The sequence below is a fragment of the Budorcas taxicolor genome, chromosome 14 (genome assembly GCF_023091745.1).
Source record: "Budorcas taxicolor isolate Tak-1 chromosome 14, Takin1.1, whole genome shotgun sequence".
NCBI classification, from domain to species: domain Eukaryota; kingdom Metazoa; phylum Chordata; class Mammalia; order Artiodactyla; family Bovidae; genus Budorcas; species Budorcas taxicolor.
The window spans coordinates 85,801,939-85,825,574 of NC_068923.1; positions in this window are offsets into that span (position 1 = coordinate 85,801,939).

The following is a 23,636-nucleotide window of genomic DNA, read 5'->3' on the forward strand; positions in this document are numbered from 1 at the left end:
CTTAGCAGCAGCAGCAGCAGCAGCAGCAGCAGCAGGCTTTAACGGTACATGAACTGAAAACTTACAGATATAAGTTGGATTTAGAAAAGGCAGAGGAACTAGAGATCAAATTGCCAACATCTGCTGAATTATAGGAAAAGCAAAGAATTCTAGGAAAACATCTACTTCTACTTCATTGAATAAGCTAAAGCCTTTGACTGTGTGGATCACAATAAACTGTGGAAAATTCTTAAAGAGATGGGAATACCAGACCATCTGACCTGCCTCCTAAGAAACCTGTATGCAAGTTAAGAAGCAACAGTTAGAACAGGACATGGAACAAAGGACTGCTTCAAAACTGGGAAACGAGTACGTTAAGGTTGTATATTGCCATTCTGCTTATTTAACTTATATGCAAATCAAACCTGAGTCTCTTGCACCTCCTGCATTGGCAATAAGATTATTTACAACTGCACCCCTGAGAAATCCTTATATGCAAAGTACACCATGAAAAATGCTGGGCTGGATGAATCAAAAGCTGGAATTCAGATTACCAGGAGAAATATCAATAATCTCAGATATGCAGATGACACCACCATTAAGGCCAAAAGCAAAAAAGAACAAAAGAGCCTCTTGATGAAGATAAAAGAGGAGAATGATAAAGCTGGCTTAAAACTCAACATTCAAACAACAAAGATCAGTGGCATCCAGTCTCATCACTTCATGTCAAATAGATGGGAAAAAATGGAAACAGTGACAGACTTTGTTTTCTTGGGCTCCAAAATCACTGCAGTCCCTGACTGCAGCCGTGAAATTAAGACACTTGCCCTTGGAAGATAGCTATGACAAACCTAGACAGCATATTGAAAAGTAGAGACATTACTTTACTGAAAAATGTCCATCTATTCAAAGCTATGCTTTTTCCCGGAGTCATGTATGGATGTGAGAGTTAGACCACATAAAAAAAGTTGAGCACCAAAGAATTAATGATTTGAACTGTGGTGCTGGAGAAGACTCCTGAGAGTCCTTTGGGCTTCAAGGAGATCAAACAAGTCAATCCAAAAGGGAATCAACCCTGACTATTCTTTGGAAGGACTGATGCTGAAGCTGAAACTCCAGTACTTTGGCTTTTGATGTGAAGATCTGACTCATTGGAAAGGACTTTGATGCTGGGAAAGATGGAGAACATGAGGAGAAGGAGGCCACTGAGAATGACATGGTTGGAAGGTATCATCAACTTAGTGGACAGGAGTTTGAGTGTACTTCCAGGGATAGTAAAGGACAGAGAAGCCTGGCATGCTGCAGTCTATGGGGTCACAAAGAGTCAGACACGACTGAGCGTCTGAACAACAAATTTGAAGTGCCTTGCTTGAAAGCTCAAGTGGGAGAAGAATTCACCAATTGCAATTTCTTGATTGCTACTTAGAGAAATAAGGCTAAATAAGGGAAAAGAACTTATTACAAAAAGTCTACACACATATGTAAACACACATGTATATATATGTAGTTAAGATCTCCAAAGTAGATCAGAATATCTCATAACATAATTCATTTACCAGCAGCATTGCAAATTTTTCTTTCAATGTCCAATCCATTCATATGAAAACTCACAAAATACCTTGCATGTGTCCTTTATAATCGCCTATCCATATTTTCACCGAAATTAATTTTTTCCAGGGAATAAATTGGATGATAGTTCTATTTCATTTAATTTTACATTAACTCCAAATCAACTTCAGGAATAATCTAAACTCTTTGAATACATTTAAGTCACTTCACAAGCAGCCCATGCTACCCTCTGACCCAGATTATTTGCGAACTCCAAAACACCATGCTGATTCATGGCCAAATGCCTTGTTAATGTTATTTTAATGGCCTAAAATATTATTTTCTCTTCTGTCTAATTTGTCAACTCAGTTCTGCCCTCCTTTAGAGTACCTTGCCAACATGAGCCCCTTCTTTCTACTTGTACCTCTGCAAATTTTCCCACCTACATTTTATTGAAACTTGTTGTTCTATATTTGTCTTTTTCACCAACTAGTCTGGGAGCTCCTTGGGAGCAAGAATTGTGTCATTTTGTCTTTGTATTCTCATTACCTATCTCAGCACTTGGTACATACAAGGTGCTCATTGAATTCCTGCTGAATGTGTGAATGAAAGGATAAGCGTGTTAATACATGAACAGAGTGCTAATAATGAAATGGAATCTAAGTTCTGTTTGGCTGTCTTTCATATGCTGTCTGTGACTCATATTTTGAATAGAACAATTTACTATTATTAAGCCAAGTTGCAAAGCCCTGGGCCTCTATGGTGGGTATTGACACTCTTTGCTACCTCATGTGCAAAAGAGGCGCTTCTAGCTCCAGTTCACTGGCTGCCTTTCCTCAATAATTTCTCTTAAAGAGAAGGACTTTGTCTCCCTATTAATCCTAAAATGGTGACTAGACCATAGAAGCACCATGAAATCTATGTAAAACATTTTACTGTGGGCAAGACCCATCTTTATAACTGCTTAATAAATATTAGATATTATTATTTGAGTGGTTAAAGACTTCCTTAGTTGGAAGATATCATGAAGTTTTATTACCAACTAATTGATATCACGTTCAACTTAAATCACAAATATTTCATGTCTATTGGTTTAGGATCGTATTCTAAGCACACCTTTTATCTCTCAGAAAGAGCCTGATTCTAGGAAGTAAAAATGAACAAAGAAAAACTTGAACTGTGAGTTAGAAAACGAAACTGATGAGTTTATGCATTGGTCTCACTTTACTCCTAAAATTGCATTTGCTTTGCTTTTAAAGTCTTCCCAAGTATGTATTTGCACATAGCATTTTTATTACATCAACTTTTATTTTAAAATTTATTTTTAAATGTACTTGTTTGTTTAATTTTGACTGCACTGGGTCTTCATTGCTGCACACGGGCTTTCTCTGGTTGTGACAATCGGGGCTACTCCTTGTTGTGGGCACAGACTTCTCACTGCAATGGCTTCTTTTGTGGTGGAGCACAGGCTCTAGGCATGAGGTCTTCAGTGGCTGTGGATCACAGGCTCCAGGGTGCAGGCTCAGTAGTTGTGGGACACGGGCTTAGTTGCTCCGTGGCATGTGGGATCTTCCCAGATGAGGTATCGAACTGGTGTCCTCTGCTTTGGCAGGCAGACTCCTAACCGCTCGATCCAGGGAAGCCGTATTATATCAACTTTGAGGTTTTGCAAACTCTCAATCAAATTTCCACTGAAGTGGAAGTATTAATTTTTGAGAAAGTTCATTTAAGTTTTGATAAAAGACACCTGTTCATCTTAGCCATTTTTTTTTTACAGAAAATATGATAAACATTGAATTTCTTCTTTTGGCCTCAGAGGAAATAATTCTGGCCACAGGTATAGAAAAGAAAAATAATCTGAGTGTTTCTTCTCTCCTTTATTTACACTCTTCTTGGTTTCTCTTCATTTGTATATGGTTAACTGCTGATCTAGACCTAAATCAGATTTCTACTACTGACATCCAAAATCTGAGTTTAAGTAACTCAGTCTTTATTAGAAAGCAATGAAACAAAATCACACTTGTTAGATATATTTCTGTTTGAGTTTTGATTGACTGTGCAAGCAGTAACTTAAAGAAAATGGTTCTTTGAATAAATGCATCCATGTCAGACTCAGCTAATCCAGCAAATTTTTTTAAATTAAAATTTAAAATGATTAACATGAATGCAAGAATGTCAGTTTACTTTAAAAGAGAGAAGTTTTATAGATAATGAAATGGAGGTTGTTTGTGGTTCAAGTGGAAAAACTTAGAACTTTAGAGATATATTTTCTGTAAGTTAGATAATGTTGTGATATGCTATATTACCTTTAGGACATAATGTACCTTATCTGATCTTCCATTCCTGGATTTGGAAAAAAGAAACAATGGAACATGACTTATAGGGTTGTTGGTGTATTATAGAATTTGGACACATGAAGCACTCAATGAGTATTTATTTCTCATTCTTGAAGCTTCTCTTATGAAACTTTGTTTTTTTCATAAAGCAATTGTATTATGTGCCTATATCTGTCCATACATGGTTTCAGCCTTGAAGTGGCCTATGGGAAGCGTCAAAAGTTCAACAATTTGGTAAAATTATATGAGGACATTTATAATTCTAGGCAGTATTACTCATGTACTCTATTTTAATGATGAACAGCATAAACAGTCATAAATTTTCATGTGGGCAGAATGCACTGGAAGTGCACTGTGGTAGCCTGAAGTAAGCGCTGTCTCATTGCAAGCTAATGCAACAGTAATATCACACAGGGCACACAGTTACTGTGCTGGAAACATTACTTTCAGTGGGAACGACTGAAGACATTGTGGGCCACTGATACATCTTGTTGAGAAACTGCAGGGAATTTCCTGAAATTAACATGAGCCACCACTACACAAAGTAAATAACAAAATCATATTTTCCCTAGTACATTTAGCAGGTGCTAGGGACCTTCCTTTGGTCCACTTTGCTTTGGAACCTGGCTCCTTGCCATGCTTTAGCTCTGAATTTCCTTTGGAATTATATCTGTTAGTACTTTTTTAGGGTCATAAAGTTATCATTTGATGCTATGGGTGTTGGTGAATGAATAAAAGAACCTCTGCCGATGGTAACAATGCTTAGCAACTACAGGAAGGATAACGTTGTATTCTAAGGGTCTCTGCACTTGGCTGTAGATATGGCTAATGGAAATCAGCAGCACATACTAATCCTTAAGCCCAGAGTTGTCTGTCTGTGAAATTGAAGTAGAAAAGAACTGATGAGCTAACCAAGACAAAATTTCAACTCTTTCTAAAAGGGGCAATGGAAAATAAAGTTCTCGGTAATGATATAGTAGAAAAAGTGCACTCAGACCTTAGTGCGTGACCGATGACAAGTCTGTTCACCTCCCTGATTATGTGCTTTCTCACCTGGAAAAAGAGAGTTAGCAGAGTGTAGAGAAAGCTAAATGAAGTAATGTGTATGAAACACTTAGACTGGCACATGTTAAATACTCAATAAATGTTCGTATATGGCTTTCTATTGATAGGCAGTCACATAGAGCATTATCTTACTTTTGTTTATTAACTTCCCAGAGGGTAGACAGTCTCAAGCGGTAAGGTAGTAAAATAGAGAAGAGCATAAGGGGAGGCGAAAATAAATCTCTAAGGTGATGATAGTTTGGGGAAAGCCATTCCTCTCAGTGTACTAAATCAGTTACAGGTGAAGGTGGCACAGTTTATCCAGCCACATAACTCATACTGTCCAGTTGGATGTAACAGAACACGTTTAATGGGCTGTGATACAGTGGGCCACAGGAGCTCTGAAAAGTTGAGTTAGACATGAGAAAATGTTTTAGTACAATGACAGTGTAAGCACAGGCATTTAACTCTCCTTTTATCCATTATGATATCCTCAACTCAGGTACACACACACACACACACACACACACATACACACAGACTTCCAGAATCCTAGAGAAATTATCTGTTTCAGTAGTTCAGTTCTGGAGCCTGTAATATGTCACATCTGACATTGACATGAAAAGACAAGGGATTTGGATCAGGTAGAATGCAGATAGGCTTGAGTGAAGGAAGACCTGAAGGGCAGTATCATACAACCCTCTGAAAGAACAGCATCTTTAGGAAAACGTGGAGTCTTTGAAGAGCTCCCTACAAATCCCTCCTTACCTTCAAAGGATGAAGACAGACAATGCTTCATGGATAGGTTGCGAGATAAAATACATGATGCCAGATTAAATTTAACTTTCAGCTAAACAACGTATTTTTTTTCTTTGTATGTCTCCTGTAATATCCAAGACATATGCAAAAACAAAAAATATCTGAAAGTCAGTCAAATTTATTTGAGCATGCTGTATTTTTATTTGCTAAATCAAGCAGCCTTATTCATGGGGCCTCTACAAACAAAGCTTGGGGTGGCACTCTGGCCCAGGCACCCGGGAGAGACTGCTGTTGTTGTTCAGCTGCCCCGTCATGTCCGACTCTTTGTGACCCCATGGACTGCAGCACGCCAGGCCTCCCTGTCCATCACCAACTCCCAGAGCTTGCTCAAACTCATGTCCATCGAGTCGGTGATGCCATCCAACAATCTCATCCTCTGTCGTCTCCTTCCCCTCCTGCTCTCAGTCTTTCCCAGCATCTGGGTCTTTTCTAATGAGTCAGCTCTTTGCATCTGGTGGCCAAAGTATTAGAGCTTCAACTTCAGGATCAGTCCTTCTAGTGAATATTCAGGACTGATCTCCTTCAGTATGGACCCGTTGATCTCCTTGCAGTCCAAGGGATAGACAGAGGTTAGACATTTATTCACCATGTTCTGAGCAAGAGGCCATGTCATAAGAGGAAAAAAGCAAAGAAGCAAAGTTTTGCATAGAGGAAGGGACTCCCTGTTGAAGGTGCCCTGTTTCCTTTCTCCCAAGACTGAATGTTCTCTGAACAGTTATTGTAATTATAGAGTAAACCTTGATATAAAGGTTTATCTCATAATCTCCCTTGATATCATAATCTCCCATGATATAAAAGTTTCAGACTGAACCAACTGCAGACGTAATCTTTCAGCATTTTCCATGAGTCATTATCGTGTAATCATGGACCTCATCTTATAAGAAGAAGCAAAAAAAAAAAAAAGACGAAAACACAAAAGTCCATTTTGAATAATTACTGAACTCCATGATGGGGTCTCTTAGTAACATAATTTATACTAAAAAAAGATCATATTAGTGAAGCAGAAGGTAAACTTAAGAACTATTTTTAAAACTTACAGGTAAAGGGATAAAAACTATAAGCCTTGAAGTATAGATTCAGGACATCCAATATTTGCAGAATAATAACCTCATGAAGAATCAGCATATCATATGGTGCAAAGTAGACAAGGGAAAAATAGAACACTTTCCTGGGATGGAAAAACTTATTCAATCACAGATCTAATGAAGGAAAAGCTTCAAGGAACTAAAAAGAGCCTTGGTACTGCTGGTTTCTTTTTCAAAAATAAAACATAAAATATTATAAGTATTCATACACACACAAAAAAATAGCTACTAATTAAACACCAAAAACTAAGCTGCTCTTACTTTTCCTTAAAGCAATGTTCGAGGCATTAATCATCCATAGAGCTCTGGGGTTTAATACAAGAATTCTGTACCCAGAGGTTCCTACAATAAGGGCAAAGATAGACATTCTCAGACATGCAAGTACTCAGAAATTATACCACCCACATACCTCTTCTAGAATAGTTAACTGAAAATATTTTCAAGCTAACTAACAGAAGAAACAATGCAATTTGAAAAATAGAAAAGTTAATATGTGAGATTAAAAGTAAGCAGTGAAACCAGATAAACACAGTTAAACCTAAATGATTATTTCCTAATATGGTATTAAAGTTTAATGCAAGTATCAGACATTACACTAGAAAAGACAATAGAATGCATTAAATTATTAATTTTGTAATTATAATCTGTGTATAGATCCTATATTCTATAAATTAAAAAATGAAGAATTAGCAGCTTTATAAAAGTAATGGGATAAAATGTCTCATTTTACACAGGATGAAAATCTAACTTATTATGACTATAAAATGGCCTAAATTTTGTTTAACTATAAGTGAATTCACTAATAAACTGAAAATAGAAAAGATATTTCAATCTGGTAAAATTAGCTTCTAAAACTGAGAAAAATATATAAAGAAAATACATTATCAAAATATTAATAATGTCAAAGTTTATGGGTTAAAAAAGTAGTTCAGTCCAATACTGTCTGTAAGAAGGATGGTAATCTCCATTGTCCTAACAACTAAAAAAGCTAAACAGATTTTTTTTTTTTCTTTTTCAGTTCATAAGAGAAGGGAAGACATGGGGACAGAGGGCAAAATGTTGTCTGAAGATTAGAAAGACTGAAAGACAGCTGCACAAATGGAGTTGCAGCTTCCAAGAGCAGAGATTCATGAGTGGAAACTCGATGGGAAACATTGTGGGGTAGAAAAACCGAACTGTAATGGATGGATTTCTGGAGACTTAGTAGGGCCATGGTCTCAGGAAAGACTCACAACATTGTGAGGTTTATCTCCATGAGTTTGACCAGGTTCCCATCAGTTCAGTTCAGTTCAGTTCAGTCGCTCAGTCGTGTCCGACCCTTTGTGACCCCATGAATCACAGCACGCCAGGACTCCCTGTCCATCACCAACTTCTGGAGTTCACTCAGATTCATGTCTATCAAGTCAGTGATGCCATCCAGCCATCTCATCCTCAGTCGTCGCCTTCTCCTCCTGCCCCCAATCCCTCCCAGCATCAGAGTCTTTTCCAATGAGTCAACTCTTCGCATGAGGTGGCCAAAGTACTGGAGCTTCAGCTTTAGCATCATTCCTTCCAAAGAAATCCCAGGGCTGATCTCCTTCAGAATGGACGGTTTGGATCTCCTTGCAGTCCAAGGGACTCTCAAGAGTCTTCTCCAACACCACAGTTCAAAAGCATCAATTCTTCGGTGCTCAGCCTTCTTCACAGTCCAACTCTCACATCCATACATGACCACAGGAAAAACCATAGCCTTGACTAGACGGACTAGGTCGCCAAAGTAATGTCCCTGCTTTTGAATATGCTATCTAGGTTGGTCATAACTTTTCTTCCAAGGAGTAAGCGTCTTTTAATTTCATGGCTGCAGTCACCATCTGCAGTGATTCTGGAGCCCCAGAAAATAAAGTCTGCCACTGTCTCCACTGTTTCCCTATCTATTTCCCATGAAGTGATGGGACCAGATCCCATGATCTTCATTTTCTGAATGTTGAGCTTTAAGCCAACTTTTTCACTCTCCTCTTTCACGTTCTTCAAGAAGCTTTTTAGTTCCTCTTCACTTTCTGCCATAATGGTGGTGCCATCTGAATATCTGAGGTTATTGATACTTCTCCCGGTAATATTGATTCCAGCTTGTGTTTCTTCCAGTCCAGCGTTTCTCATGATGTACTCTGCATAGAAGTTAAATATGCAGGGTGACCATATACAGCCTTGACGTACTCCTTTTCCTATTTGGAACCAGTCTGTTGTTCCATGTCCAGTTCTAACTGTTGCTTCCTGACCTGCATACAGATATCTCAAGAGGCAGGTCAGGTGGTCTGGTAGTCCCATCTCTTTCAGAATTTTCCACAGTTTATTGTGATCCACACAGTCAAAGGCTTTGGCATAGTCAATAAAGCAGAAATAGATGTTTTTCTGGAACTCTCTTGCTTTTTCCATGATCCAGCGGATGTTGGCAATTTGATCTCTGGTTCCTCTGCCTTGTCTAAAACCAGCTTGAACATCAGGAAGTTCACGGTTCACATGTTGCTGAAGTCTGGCTTGGAGAATTTTGAGCTTTACTTTACTAGCATGTGAGATGAGTGCAATTGTGTTGTAGTTTGAGCATTCTTTGGCATTGCCTTTCTTTGGGATTGGAATGAACACTGACCTTTTCCAGTCCTGTGGCCACTGCTGAGTTTTCCCTATTTTCTGGCATATTGAGTGCAGCACTTTCACAGCATCATCTTTCAGGATTTGAAACAGCTCAACTGGAATGCCAACACTTCCACTAGCTTTGTTCATAGTGATGATTTCTAAGGCCCACTTGACTTCACATTGCAAGATGTCTGGCTCTAGATGAGTGATCACACCATCGTGATTATCCGGGACATGAAAATCTTTTTTGTACAGTTCTGTGATTTTTTGCCACCTCTTCTTAATATCTTCTGCTTCTGTTAGGTCCAAACCATTTCTGTCCTTTTTCAAGCCCATCTTTGCATGAAATGTTACTATGGTATCTCTAATTTTCTTAAAGAGATCTCTAGTCTTTCCCATTCTGTTGTTTTCCTCGATTTCTTTGCATTGATTGCTGAAGAAGGCTTTCTTATCTCTTCTTGCTATTCTTTGGAACTCTGCATTCAGATGCTTATATCTTTCCTTTTCTCCTTTGCTTTTTGCTTCTCTTCTTTTCACAGCTATTTGTAAGGCCTCCTCAGACAGCCATTTTGCTTTTTTGCTTTCCTTTTCCATGGGGATGGTCTTGATCTCTGTCTCCTGTTCAATGTCTCGAACCTCATTCCATAGTTTATCAGGCACTCTATCTATCAGATCTAGGCCCTTAAACCTATTTCTCACTTCCACGTATAATCATAAGGGTTTTGATTTAGGTCATACCTGAATGGTCTTGTAGTTTTCCCTACTTTCTTCAATTTGAGTCTGAATTTGGTAATAAGGAGTTCATGATCTGAGCCACAGTCAGCTCCTGGTCTTGTTTTTGTTGACTGTATAGAGCTTCTCCATCTTTGGCTGCAAACAATATAATCAATGTGATTTCAGTGTTGACCATCTGGTGATGTCCATGTGTAGAGTCTTCTCTTGTGTTGTTGGAAGAGGGTGTTTGCTATGACCAGTGCATTTTCTTGGCAAAACTCTATTAGTCTTTGCCCTGCTTCATTCCAGATTCCAAGGCTAAATTTGCCTGTTACTCCAGGTGTTTCTTGACTTCCTACTTTTGCATTCCAGTCCCCTATAATGAAAAGAGCATCTTTTTTGGGTGTTAGTTCTAAAAGGTCTTGTAGGTCTTCATAGAACTGTTCAACTTCAGCTTCTTCAGCATTACTGGTTGGGGAATAGACTTGGATTACCGTGACATTGAATATTTTGCCTTGGAGATGAACAGAGATCATTCTGTCGTTTTTGAGATTGCATCCAAGTACTGCATTTCGGACTCTTCTGTTGACCATGATGGCTACTCCATTTCTTCTGAGGGATTCCTGCCCACAATAGTAGATATAATGGTCATCTGAGTTAAATTCACCCATTCCAGTCCATTTTAGTTCTGATTCCTAGAATGTCGACATTCACTCTTGCCATCTCTTTTTGACCACTTCCAATTTGCCTTGATTCATGGACCTAACATTCCAGGTTCCTATGCAATATTGCTCTTTACAGCAATGAAGGTTCCCATAGCAAATATCAAAAAATACCCTTGGGCTTCTGATTGCTTCACTAAGTTGTGTCTGACTTGTAGCAACCCCATGGACTGTAACACACCAGGCCCTTCTGTTCATGAAATTTCCCAGGCAAGAATACTTGAGTAGGTTGCCATTTCCCTCTCCAGGCTTGTCTTCTGATTAGGAGAGAGTAAGTGAACCCCCTGGAATATACCAGACCATTGGGTCCTTCTTAGCAAGCCGTACTCTCGGGTGAAATCAATTAACCAGAATATAACCTGCTTGAGGTGCAGCTGACTCTTAAACAACACAGTTTTGAATTGCTTAGGTCCACTTATATGTAGATTATTTCAATAAATGCACTGAAAAAATTTTTGTAGCAATTTGAAGAAATCCACAAAAAATTCCACATAGCCTAAAAATATCAGAAAATAAGAAAAAATTTATGTCATTAATACATAAAATATATGTAGACATACATATAACATATTAAATATATATTATTTGTGTTAGTGTAGGGTTTCTGGTCAATAGTAGGCTATTAGCAAAGTTTTAAGGAATCAAAATTATATCTGGAGTTTTAACTGTGAAAAGGTTCAGCACCCCTAATCCCCATATTACTATTAATCAAGGGTCAACTGTATAATCAAAGTCTAAATGACCAATTTAAAGGAAATACCCAACTTCAAACCATTCTAGCCATCCTGCCCTTTCTAATGATAGGGGGAGGGAAAAAAAAAAAAAAAAAACAACCTGAGAAACATTTGTCTAGAGGGACAGGATTTACTCAAAGGCTGAGACCAAATTATAGAGCTACAGAATACTCCCACATCTCATCACCATGCTACTAAAGGCCTAATTATAGAAGTTTCTTTATACAGTACATCATATCCAGCTATCAATAAAAAAAAAAATTATAAAGTTTACTGACCAAATGGCAGAGTAGGAAGACCCTGAGCTTATCTCCTTCTGCAGGCACACCATAGTCACAGCAATTTACAGAGCAACTATCAACGAGAATGACCTGAATTCATGGAGACAAGATTTTCCACAACAAAGCATAAAAAGAAGGAACAATGAGACATGTAGGAGGGGAGGAAAGACAGTGTAGTCAAAACCTACCACCCACCCCAGGTAGGCAAACCACAAAAAGGGGCATAATCATAATTACAGAAGTTCTCCCCAAGGAACGAGGGATCAGAACCCTACATCAGGGTCACCAGAGCAGGGGTCCTGCATCATGAAGATAAGGGCCAGAGCATCTGGCTTAGAAGACAACCTGTGATCATATACAGGAGAGCTCAGGGGCTGTAGGAAACGGACACTGTGTTCTTAAGGACACATAAAATCTTGCATGACCTGAGTCCCAGCACAGAGGCAGTAATTTGAAAGAAGTCTGGGTCATACCCACTTGCTAATCCCGAAGAAGCCTCCCAGAAAGGCAAAAAGCCACTGCGACTCCCTCCAGAGATGTAAACACAGGCAGCAGCCGTTTTGTGGAGCTTGTTCTATCAGGAGAACACTGGAGCAGCAAGTTCCATTTGGTAGTGGTCCTCCCTGTAGCCTGTCAACACTGGGGCCCATCCCCACCAGCCGAGCAGTTAGTACCCAGGCCAGCTACCCCAGAGTCGAAGCATCCAGTCTCATGGGGACCCAACCGCACTCACCAGCAGGTTGGCACCAGCCCCAGGCTCTCACGAGGCCTCCGGTGAGCTGCCTCAGGATCTGGCACTACCTACCAGCTCGCCAAAACATGGTGCCCAGCCAGGCCCTGGGACCATCAGGCTACAAAGCCAGTTGTATTGGCACCTGTGCCTCCCAGCAGCAAGGCAGCCCCAGCCCTCAGACCCCTTAGGCCCAGCAACAAGCTGCCCCAGGACCCGTGGGCCCACAACAAACCATACCTGAGTGCAGCCCCACCCACCAGTGGGTTAGCACCAACTCTGGAACCCCCAGCCACTGCAGTCAACCTTAACAGGACGTGGCCCCAACCATCAACAGGCTGACACCAGTTCCAGGACTCTCCCTGACTTGCAGCTGACTGTACCAGGATCCAGCCTTGCCTGACAGCAGTCAACAGTCTCCACCCAAGGCGGGGCCCGGCATCTACTGCAATAATTGGCCCCACCACCGCAGAAGCACTGACTCAGCCCATGTAGGGAGCACCACTAGACCCTATAGCTCCAGGAACCAGACAGAGTGTGCCGTTGGGCCCTGAAAGACATCTCTTACATAAGATCACTTCATCAAGCCCAGGAAACACAGCACACCTGCCTACCACATACAAAGAAACACAGAGAAGTAGGGAAAACAAGGTGACAGGGGAATGTGTTCCAACCGAAAGTAAAAGATAAAATCTCAAAGAACTGAGAGGAGACAAGCAATCTACCAAATAAGAGTTCAAGATAATGATAATAAAATACTCAATGAACTATGGAGAAGAATGGATAAACACAGCTTAAAGTTTAAAAAGAGGTACACCAAAATTACTAATATTTACAGAGAAATTGGGCTTCCCAGGTGGCACAAGTGATAAAGAACCACCCCCCACCCTTCCCCTGCCAATGCAGGAGACATAAGAGATGTGGGTTGGATCCTTGGATCTAGAAGATCCCCTGGAGGAGGTCATAGCAACCCACTCTGATATTCTTGCTTGGAGAATCCCATGGACAGAGGAGCCTGGCAGGCTATAGTTCATAGGGTCACAGACAGCTGGACATGACTGAAGACTTAGCATGCATGCACAGAGAAACTATTAGTGAAAAAGACCCAAAACTATCAGAAAACAACTCCTACAACTAAAGATATAAAGAAAGAACCACAATGAGATGTGCAGCATTTGAAGAGACACAGTGTGATTCAAGACCGTACACCAGGGAGGGCAACATGCAAAATAGGAGGATAATCACAATTGCAGAAGCTCTCCTTAAGCAGTGAGGGATCTAAGCCCCGCACTGGGCTCCCCAAACTGAGAGGCTTGCACTAGAAAGATGAACACCCAGAACCTGGTTTTGAAGACCACTGGGACTTATGTTTGGGACAGCAAGAAGACTACAGGAAATAAAGATTCCACTCCTAAAAGGTGCCCACAAAAATCCGTGGGTACCAACCCTGCCCATTAGTGAGCTGGCACTAACACTGGGGCCAGTCTCACCACCAGTGGACAGGAGCTGGACCCAGGACACCCCAGATCCCACTGTGTCCACACTGGCTAATACCAGTTCTAAGACCACCAGGACCCTGGAACTAGAGACCTTGGACCAGGATCTTCCCATCAGTGAGCCAGCACTAGACACTGGATGCCAGGGACACTGGCCCCACACACCAATAGGCCAAAACCAACCCTGAATCCCCAAGGTCATGCAGGCAGGAACTCTAGGCTCTGGCTCCATCCTGTAGTAACTTGCATTAACCCCAGGAAACCCTGGACCCAGAACCTGCCCTCTGATGGATGGATGGCAGCTCTGGGACCCCAGGCTCTACAGTCAGAGACCCCAGTATCCAGCTCTGCACACCACTGGGCAGGCTTCAACCCTGGTCCTGGCCCCTAAACCAATAGGGGGACACCAGCCCCAGGACCACCCCAGCCCTGTAGCCAGCCATGGCAGGCTTCAGCTGTCCCACCATCAGGCTGATACCAGCTTCAAGACACCTCAGCAATCTGCCCCGGGATCTGGCCACACTCGCTATTAGAATGATACCAGCTTTGGGACAGACTGGACCAATGGGTAGTAACTAGAACAGGAATCACCCCCACCCCAGGGCTTCACAGCCAATCTCCTCATAGCTCAGCCCCTACCCACCAGCACTTGGTGACCTCTTCACAAGAAGAGGCCTTGCAACCAATCAGAACATGGATGAGCCATACCTCTAAGACAGTCCATCACAGTAAAAACCCACCACAACAGAGGGTTCATGCAGTACACATTGAGGGCACCCCTAGAGCGTATAGGTCTGATGATTGGAGGGGAGTGAGCTGCTCAGATGCATAGGACATCTCCTACACATGGTCATTTTTCCAGGGTCAGGAAACATAACCAACCTACACAATACATGGAAATGAAAACACCAAAATTAGGCAAAACAAGGTGACAGGAAAATGCTCTAAATGAAGGAACAAGATAAAATCCTGGAAAATCTAAGTGAAATGGAGATAAGCAATGTGCAAAGAATTCAAGATAATGATTACAAAGATGCTCAAAGACTCAGAAGAAAATGAAATGAACAGAGTAAGAAGTTAAAAGTTTTTAATGGAGATTTAGAAAATATAAAGAAGAGCCAAGCAGAGATGAAGAATACAATAAATTAAATTAAAAAAAATACACTAGGAGAAACCCACAGTAAATTAAATAATACATAGAAAAAGATCAGCAATCTGGATGACAGAGTAGTAGAAATCACTGAAGCTGAATAGAAAAATGAATAAAATTAAAAAGTGAACAGTTTTAAGAAACCTCTAGGGCAACATCAAGTGTACTAACATTTCCATTATAGGGGTCCAGAAGGAGAAAAGAGAGGTAAAGGGGAAGAGAACATCCTCAAAGATTGAAAACAAAGAAGAAATTTAAAAATATCTTGAGACAAATGAAAATAAAAATACAACAATCCAAAATCTATGGGACACAGCAAAAGCAGTTCTAAGAGGAAAGTATATAGTGATACAAGCTTACGTCAGGAAACAAAAAAAAATCTCAGATAGCCTAATCTCATACCTAAAGGAAACAGAAAAAGAAAAAAATCGACAGTTAGTGAAAGGAAGAAGCAAAAAGGACCAGAGCAGAAATAAATGAAATAGACACTAAGAAAAGATCAATGAAACTAAGCTGGTTGTTTGAAAACATAAAATTGACAAACCTTTTGCCAGATTCATCAAGAAAGAAGAGAGGGATCAAATCAATAAAATCAGAAATGAAAAAGAATTTGCAACTCATAACATATAAATACAAAATACTGAAACCATATACAAGCTCCTGTGTCCTTGTCTTTCGAAGCAAAATGCTGACTCAAGAGTTAATGATTGGGAAATGTGAAGATGGAGAAACAAAGAGAGTTGTTGGGCTAGGGAACTGGTAACAATTTAGACTATAATTCTGCCACACAACAGAATCACCAAACTCCCGGTTTCCTGAAGGGTATAGATAAAGGCCTGACACACATTCCGAGGCAGTTTTTACGGGAAGCAGACCACACTGCAGATGAAAACTGCTGACCACAAGATCATAGACCCTAAACTAGTTGAAACCAGAAGGTTGATGATGCTTGAAACTTCACCTTGATGCCAACCAATCCAAGAACTCTCTGTGAGCTGATCACACCCCGCTCCTTGAACACTGAAACTCCTCCCTACCCTCTCCAGGGTGGGTCACCCAGTCTTCAGGGCTTTAGTCCACTGTGGCCCCCTTTGCCTGGCAAAGCAATTAAAGCTTCTCTTTACTACTTCACCCAAAACTCTGTTTGTCACCAGTGAACAGAAGCTGAGTTTCTGCAACAGTATCATAAAAGTTTACTCTGAACAACTTTTTGCCGATAAAATGAACAACCTAGAAGAAATGGACAGATTCCTAGAAATCAACAATTTTCACAAAAAAGAAAATACAGACAAAAATCCATGGATGAAAATAGATTCAAAAATTCTCAACAAAATATTATTAAACTAAACATACATTAAAGGGCTCATACATTATGATCAAGTGGGATTTATTTTAGGGATTCAAGGGTGGTTCAACATCCACAAATCAGTACAGGTTATGCACATTAACAAACTGAAGAATAAAAATCATATGGTTAGCTCAACAGATGCAGAAAAAGCTTTTGAGAAAATTCAGTATACTTTTATGACAAAACTCTCAACAAAGTGGGCACAGAGGGAACATAGCTCAACATAATAAAGGCCATATATGATAAGCCCACAGCAAACATCATCCTCAATGGTGAAAATCTGAAAATACATCCTCTGTGAACTAGGAGCAAGACAAGGATTCCCACTCTTGACAAATCTATTTAGCATAGTAAGTCCTAGCCACAGCAATCAGATGAGGAAATGACACATGGCTCCAAACTGGAAAGGACAAAGTGAAACTGTCAGTTTGCAAATGGCGTGATACTATATGTGCATGCGTGCTAAGTCACTTCAGTCATGTCCAACTCTTTGCAACCCTTTGGACTATAGCCCACCAGGCTCCTCTGTCCAAGGGATTGTCCAGGCAAGAATACTGGAGTGGGTTGCCATGCCCTCCTCCAAGGGATCTTCCTGATCCAGGGATTGAACCTGCATCTCTTACATCTCCTGCGTTGGCAGGCAGGTTCTTCATCACTAGCACTACTTGGGAAGCCTGATACTATGTGTAGAAAAATCTAAAGATGCCACCAAAAACTGTTAGAACACATCCATGAATTCAGTAAAATTGCAGGATAGAAAAGAAATACAGAAATCTGTTGTGTTTCTTCACACTACGAATGGACAATTAGAAAGAGAAATTCACAGAACAATTCTATTTACAAGAGCATCAAAAGAGTAAACTACCTAGGAATAAATCTAAAAAGGAGGTTAAAAAAAAAAATAGCTCGTACTCAGAAAACTGTAAAATGTGATGAAAGAACCTGAATATGAGACAAACAGATGGAAAAATATTGTGTACATGGACTGGAAAAATTAATATTGTTAAAATGATCATACTCCCCAGGGCAAATCTGCAGATTTATGCAATCCTTATCAAAATACCAATGGCATTTTGCATAGAACCGGATGGTAGAAGATGAGAGGTGGGCAAAATAGGTGTAGGGGATTAAGAGCTACAAACTTCCAGTTACAAAATAAGTTATGCAGCTGTGGTATACAGCAAGGGTCCCCAAACCCTGGGTCACAGACCAGAGTCAGTCCATGGCCTGTTAGGAACTGGGCCACACTGCAGGAGGGGAGTGGTGGGTGAGCAAAGCTTCCTCTTTGTAAAGGGCTGTATTTACAGCCGTTCCCCATTGTTGGCAGTACTGCCTGAGCACTGCCTCCTGGCAGATCAGTGGCAGCATTAGACTCCCACAGCAGTGTGAACCCTCCTGTGAACAGTGTTTGAGAGAGATCTATGTGGTGCGCTCCGTAGGAGAATCCCACGCCTGATGATCTGCGGTGGACCTGAGGTGGTGATGCTAGCGCTGGGGAGTGAGTGAGTGGAAGTCGCTCAGTCATGTCTGACTCTTTGCCACCCCATGGACTATACAGTCCACGGAATTCTCCAGGCCAGAATATTGGAGTGGGTAGCCTTTCCCTTCTCCAGGGGATCTTGCCAACCCAGGGATCAAACCCAGGTCTCCCGCATTGCTGGTGGAGGCGGGCTCTTTATCAGCTGAGCCACAAGGGAAGCCCAATGCTGGGGAGCAGCTGCAAACACAGATTATCATTAGCACAATGAATGTAATGCCCTCGAATAATCCCCAAACCATCCCTACCTACCACCCTCGGTCCATGGAAAAATTGTCTTCTGCAAAACTAGTCCTCGGTATCACAAAGGTTGGGGACCGCTGCTATACAGCTTAATGCATACGGTCAACAATATCATAACTTTGCATGGGGACATGCGTTTATTAGACATATCATGTTGTTCATTTCATAAAGAACCATATGTAAATGTCAAATTATGTGGTGCAACTAAAACTAACTTAATATTATACACCAACTCTATTTCAATAAAAATTACACAGAGTAGAGGACTCCCAACAGTATTATCAGATCAATTCTCCTTTATATTTGAGGGTAAGGTTAAAACGAGAAGCTTATTATTTTTCAATACCACCCCCCTCTACTGGGACTATATCTCTTTGGAGGAAAAAACACATGGCCTTGCCCTTCACAGCTTTGTGAGCACAGAAAAGCCACCTGAGTCCAAGGGCAGGATGAGATCTGGGGAGGTATATGCATCCTATCTGTTCAGCCCAGCCCCAATCTCTCTATACCCAAGTGTCGAAACAGTTACCTCTTAAATTGCAAGGATTAGAATCATGGAAGTGTTGTGTTTTTTTTTTTCAAGCATGTAGAGTTCCTGGCCCATTTCTACATATGAAAAATAGATGCATGGTCTTCAGCAGTTACTGAATTTTTCTATAATTCAGTATCCCCATCTGAAAAATTAAGATAATGATAGTTTCTGTTATTGGGTTGTTTGAGGATTATAAAGATATTTTTCTTTCACTTCTTCGAATTATTGTTTTCATATAAAGCTACTTATGAGCTATTAAGTTTTAATAATGGATTTAAATTTTTTATGATCATTTATTTCATTTAAATTTTGAAAAGACTTTCCTATTTCATCATTTGCTCACATATATCATTAGACTGTTGATTTTCCTCTTCTGTCTCAGATTCTAAATTTTAAATACAAATCACTGGGCCATCTTTGAAAGCTGTTTTAAGATAATTCATAGTCAAGTGGAGGTTCCCTCAGGACTGGCTGTCTTTCTCACTGCTGGACCTCAGATCTGTGCTGTTTTTCTAGCAAAACCGGCTTCTGGGTGATCACGAGTCGGGCAGTGCAATTTGACCTGGTCACGGCTGAAATGGATTGCTAAGAAGTAATAGGTAATTCGACCTAATTTGGCCTGAGCCTCTCATCAGCTGAGATGAGATTACCAATTGAGGACAATTATGGAGGGTGATTTGGTACTTCTGACCTACAGTCAGCTGGAGGCTGGAGTTGGATCATCTCACCTACGAAATTTCCCACAGGACTTCCAGATAATGGTTTTAAATGCTAATTACTACATGTAGTCAATGCTCTGATAAAATTGAAAGCATTTTGATTTATGATGGATATTAAGTAAGAGCAAGAATTAAACCCAGTAGATTTACAGGGTTGAAACATACTCAGAAGGTTTGGGAATAAAAACTGCAAAGCCCCTCCTTTTCAACAGTCGTATTTATTTCAGCTCAAAAACATTTTCTACATAGTACTGTCAGTAATATCACTGTAGCAATGGACCTGATTCTATCCAAATCTGCAGTTTTTTCTTTTTTGTTAAATATATATAAATATCTTCTCCAACTTGGCAGCAATTCTGGCACAGTCAGAAATAGGATGAGCTCCTATGTAGGAAATTTGAGTGTTTAGGGAGGCCCAGTTCGGAGCTAAACAGAATTTGAAAGGCAAGGCCAGTCTGTGAAAAGTTCTTCCTGAATCTACCTAGCTGAAGGCATATCAAAGGATCCACAGATAGAGATCAAGACTTTCTAGCCTCAGATTCACCCTACCCTAAAGCTGGCCCTTTAGATCACATATTCAAATATCAGAGCTGTGAGATGAGCCTGGCCATGGGTGTCAAGATAAATGGAATTCAATGAAATTCTGACCACTTTTGGCCTGTTAAAGTGATCGATTACTTAACATCTATAAGTTCCAGCTTCTGTAAAATCGAGGATTATAGCACTAATTCTTCATATAGTTGTTACAAACACTACATGAGTTAAGTGCCTAACACAGAATGAATATTCAATGTATACAAACAAAACCATTCTCCCTTCAGGAAGAGCCAGGATACCTGAGTTTGGGTTTTGGTTTTGCCGTTATGTATTCTCGCATAGAAACATTTCAGCCTCTAGGTTTCACATTCTTCCTCTTTAAAATAATATGGTAAAGCTATATTAGAGCTTTTCAAGCTGTTTGAAGGAACTGTTATATTTTACACACACACACAAATGCCTCAGAGTGTATGAATCAGGTTTTTCTTTCAAAAAATATTTTTAAAACTGTAATAGGGAAATATGTATGTGGAATATGTACACAAATTTCACCATATTGATGGAACCTAATACTGTGTAAATGTTCTGCTTTGAACTTGTAAAATTGGCTTACCTCATGTCCATTTCAAGCAGTGGTGGTCCCCATCAGGTTGCATTTGAAATAAAGGATTTATGACACTACTAAAACATTTTGAATGCCACAGAGCTAATGATTTCAGAGGATCCATGTAGCCTATGATTCCAAATAACCGGTTTTCTTAAGTTCAATGAAATAAAAATAAATACAAATGTTCCTTACGACTCCCTTGGTACGCTAAATGTTTCAGTATACTGAGTATTTGAAAGTCAGAATCTTCAGCATCTCTCCCAGATGTAAAAGAAATGCTCCCTTAGATCACATTGGATGTTTGTTTAGCTATTTAGTCACAAAGAATATATGTAACATGGCAATTAATGCAGCAATACTATCCCAATTAGAAAACTGAAACAACTTAAAGGTGCAGATGTTTCTTCATGCATTATTTAAAAATAACAATAACCAGGTAATGACAGTCATCACTGCTCTATGGAAACTGCAGTCTGAGTTTCAGTGTAGGGTTTATTTTAAAGGACACTCCAGCCCAGGGTTTCTGGGTGATATGAATTATTCTTATTTCCATGTACACATGAAAAACAAAGACTATAGAACAATAACTATAAACTCTGAGAAGGATTTACATGTTTCCAGCCCATTGCTTAACTAGTACAAAACAGAATTGTCATTGTTTTTTAGTGGACATTCTTTAAAAATGAAGTTAGTTTGTCTTTTAGGGACTATTTTCATAAACCAGTCTCTGGTTAAGTCCCTATGGAAAACATATTTCATTTATGAACTCTTTCTATGCCTCTCTGTTTGAATACAAAGGTAATTGATTTTATAAGACCAATTGTTTGAACAGATTAGTTTATTGAATTAATCTTTTAAGATTACTATGATTTATTTATTTTCTATGAAGTCTTTCCTTATAAAGCTTGAGTATGGAAAAAATGTATATTGCTTTTAAATTAGGGAACTCAATACCCCCTTTACACATTTCACTTTATTGAACATAGACCAGTACATAACACAATTCATCTTGTTTCTATCTGTCTCTGACTTTAAAAGGCCACAATGTGCCCTATTAAGTGTAAGAATTATGTCTTTCTCATATAATTTATATGGCTTTACCCAAAGTCATAATTAAACATTGACTTGTATACTAACATACTTTCTTCACTCTTCCAAAATTTTACAAGGATAAGCAGCAACACAATACTTCATAGATGACAGTCCTCACCATTCCCAGAAGGCTTTCCAAATGGTGATGTTTCCATGATATTTTAAGTTTTCTGATTTTCTGGCACATTTTGTGCCATGAAACTTCAAAACTGAACTGGTCTCACTCTCCTGGACATATCAATAGAAACCTTTTCCTTTCATTTTCAAACAGATAGAAACCTCTCTTTCCATTTTCAAAACTCTGCTGACAATGTATATCTAATAATACAATTTTGTGTTGTTGTTCGGTCATGAAGTTGTGTCCAACTCTTCGCGACTCCATGGACTGCAGCACGCCAGGATTTCCTGTCCTTCACCATCTCCCGGAGTTTGTTCAAACTCATGTCCATTGAGTGGGTGATGCCATTCAGCTATCTCATCCTCTGTTCCTCCCTTCTCCTCCTGCTCTCAAACTTTCCCAGCATCAGGGTCCTTTTCAATGAGTTGGCTCTTTGCATCAGGTGGCTAATGTGTTGGAGCTTCAGCTTCAGCATCGTCCTTCCAATGAATATTCAGGGTTGATTCTCTTTTGGATTGACTGGTTTGATTTCCTTGCTGATCAGAGGACTGTCAATAGTCTTCTCCAGCACCACAGTTTGAAAGCATCAATTCTTTGGTGCTCAGCCTTGTTTATGGTACAACTCTCACATCCATATATGACTACTAAAAAAAACCCATAGCTTTGACTATATGCACCTTTGACAGCAAAATGATGTCTCTGTTTTTTAACATGTTCTCTAGGTTTTTCACAGCTTTTCTTCCAAGGAACAAGCGTTTTTTAATTTCATGGCTGCAGTGACTGTCCGCAGTGATTTTGGAGCCCAAGAAAATAAAGTCTCTCACTGTTCCCATTGTTTCCCCATCTATTTGCCATGAAGTGATGGGACCAGATGCCATAATCTTAATTTTTTGAATGTTTAGTTTTAACCCAACTTTTTCATTCTCCTCTTTCCCTTCATCAGGAGACTCTTTAGTTCCTCTTTGCTTTCTGCCCTAAGGGTGGCATCATCTGCATATGTGAGGTTATTGATATTTCTCCTGGCAATCTGAATTCTAGCTTTTGATTCACCCAGCCCAGTGTTTCTCATGGTGTACTTTGCAGAGGGGCTTCCCAGGTGGCACAGTGGTAAATAATCCAATTGTCAATGCAGGAGATGCAAGAGACCCAGATTCTATTTGCATATAAGTTAAAAAAAGCAGGATGACAATATATAGCTTTAACATACTCCTGTCCCAATTTTGAACTAGTCCATTGTTCCATGTCTGGTTCTAACTGTTGTTTCTTGACGTACATGCCAGTTTTTCAGGAGGCAGGTAAGGTGGTATGATATTCCCCTCTCTTTAATAATTTTCCACATTTTTTGTGATCTACATAGCTAATTACATTAAATACTAGATACTTCTAATCCACAAACTTTCAAGTTTTCCTAAGTCATAAGGATCATTTGCAACAGTTGTACAAGCCAATAAAGGTTTCCAAAGATATATTGAACACACTGTGTATCAAAATATGTACACAAACTCACAAATCTTGAAAGCACTTATCATGAAAGTGAAGGAAAGTGAAAGTGAAAGTCGCTCAGTTGTGTCTGACTCTTTGTGACCCCATGGACTGTAGTCCATGGAATTTTCCAGGCCAGAATACTGGAGTGGGTAGCCATTCCCTTCTCCAGG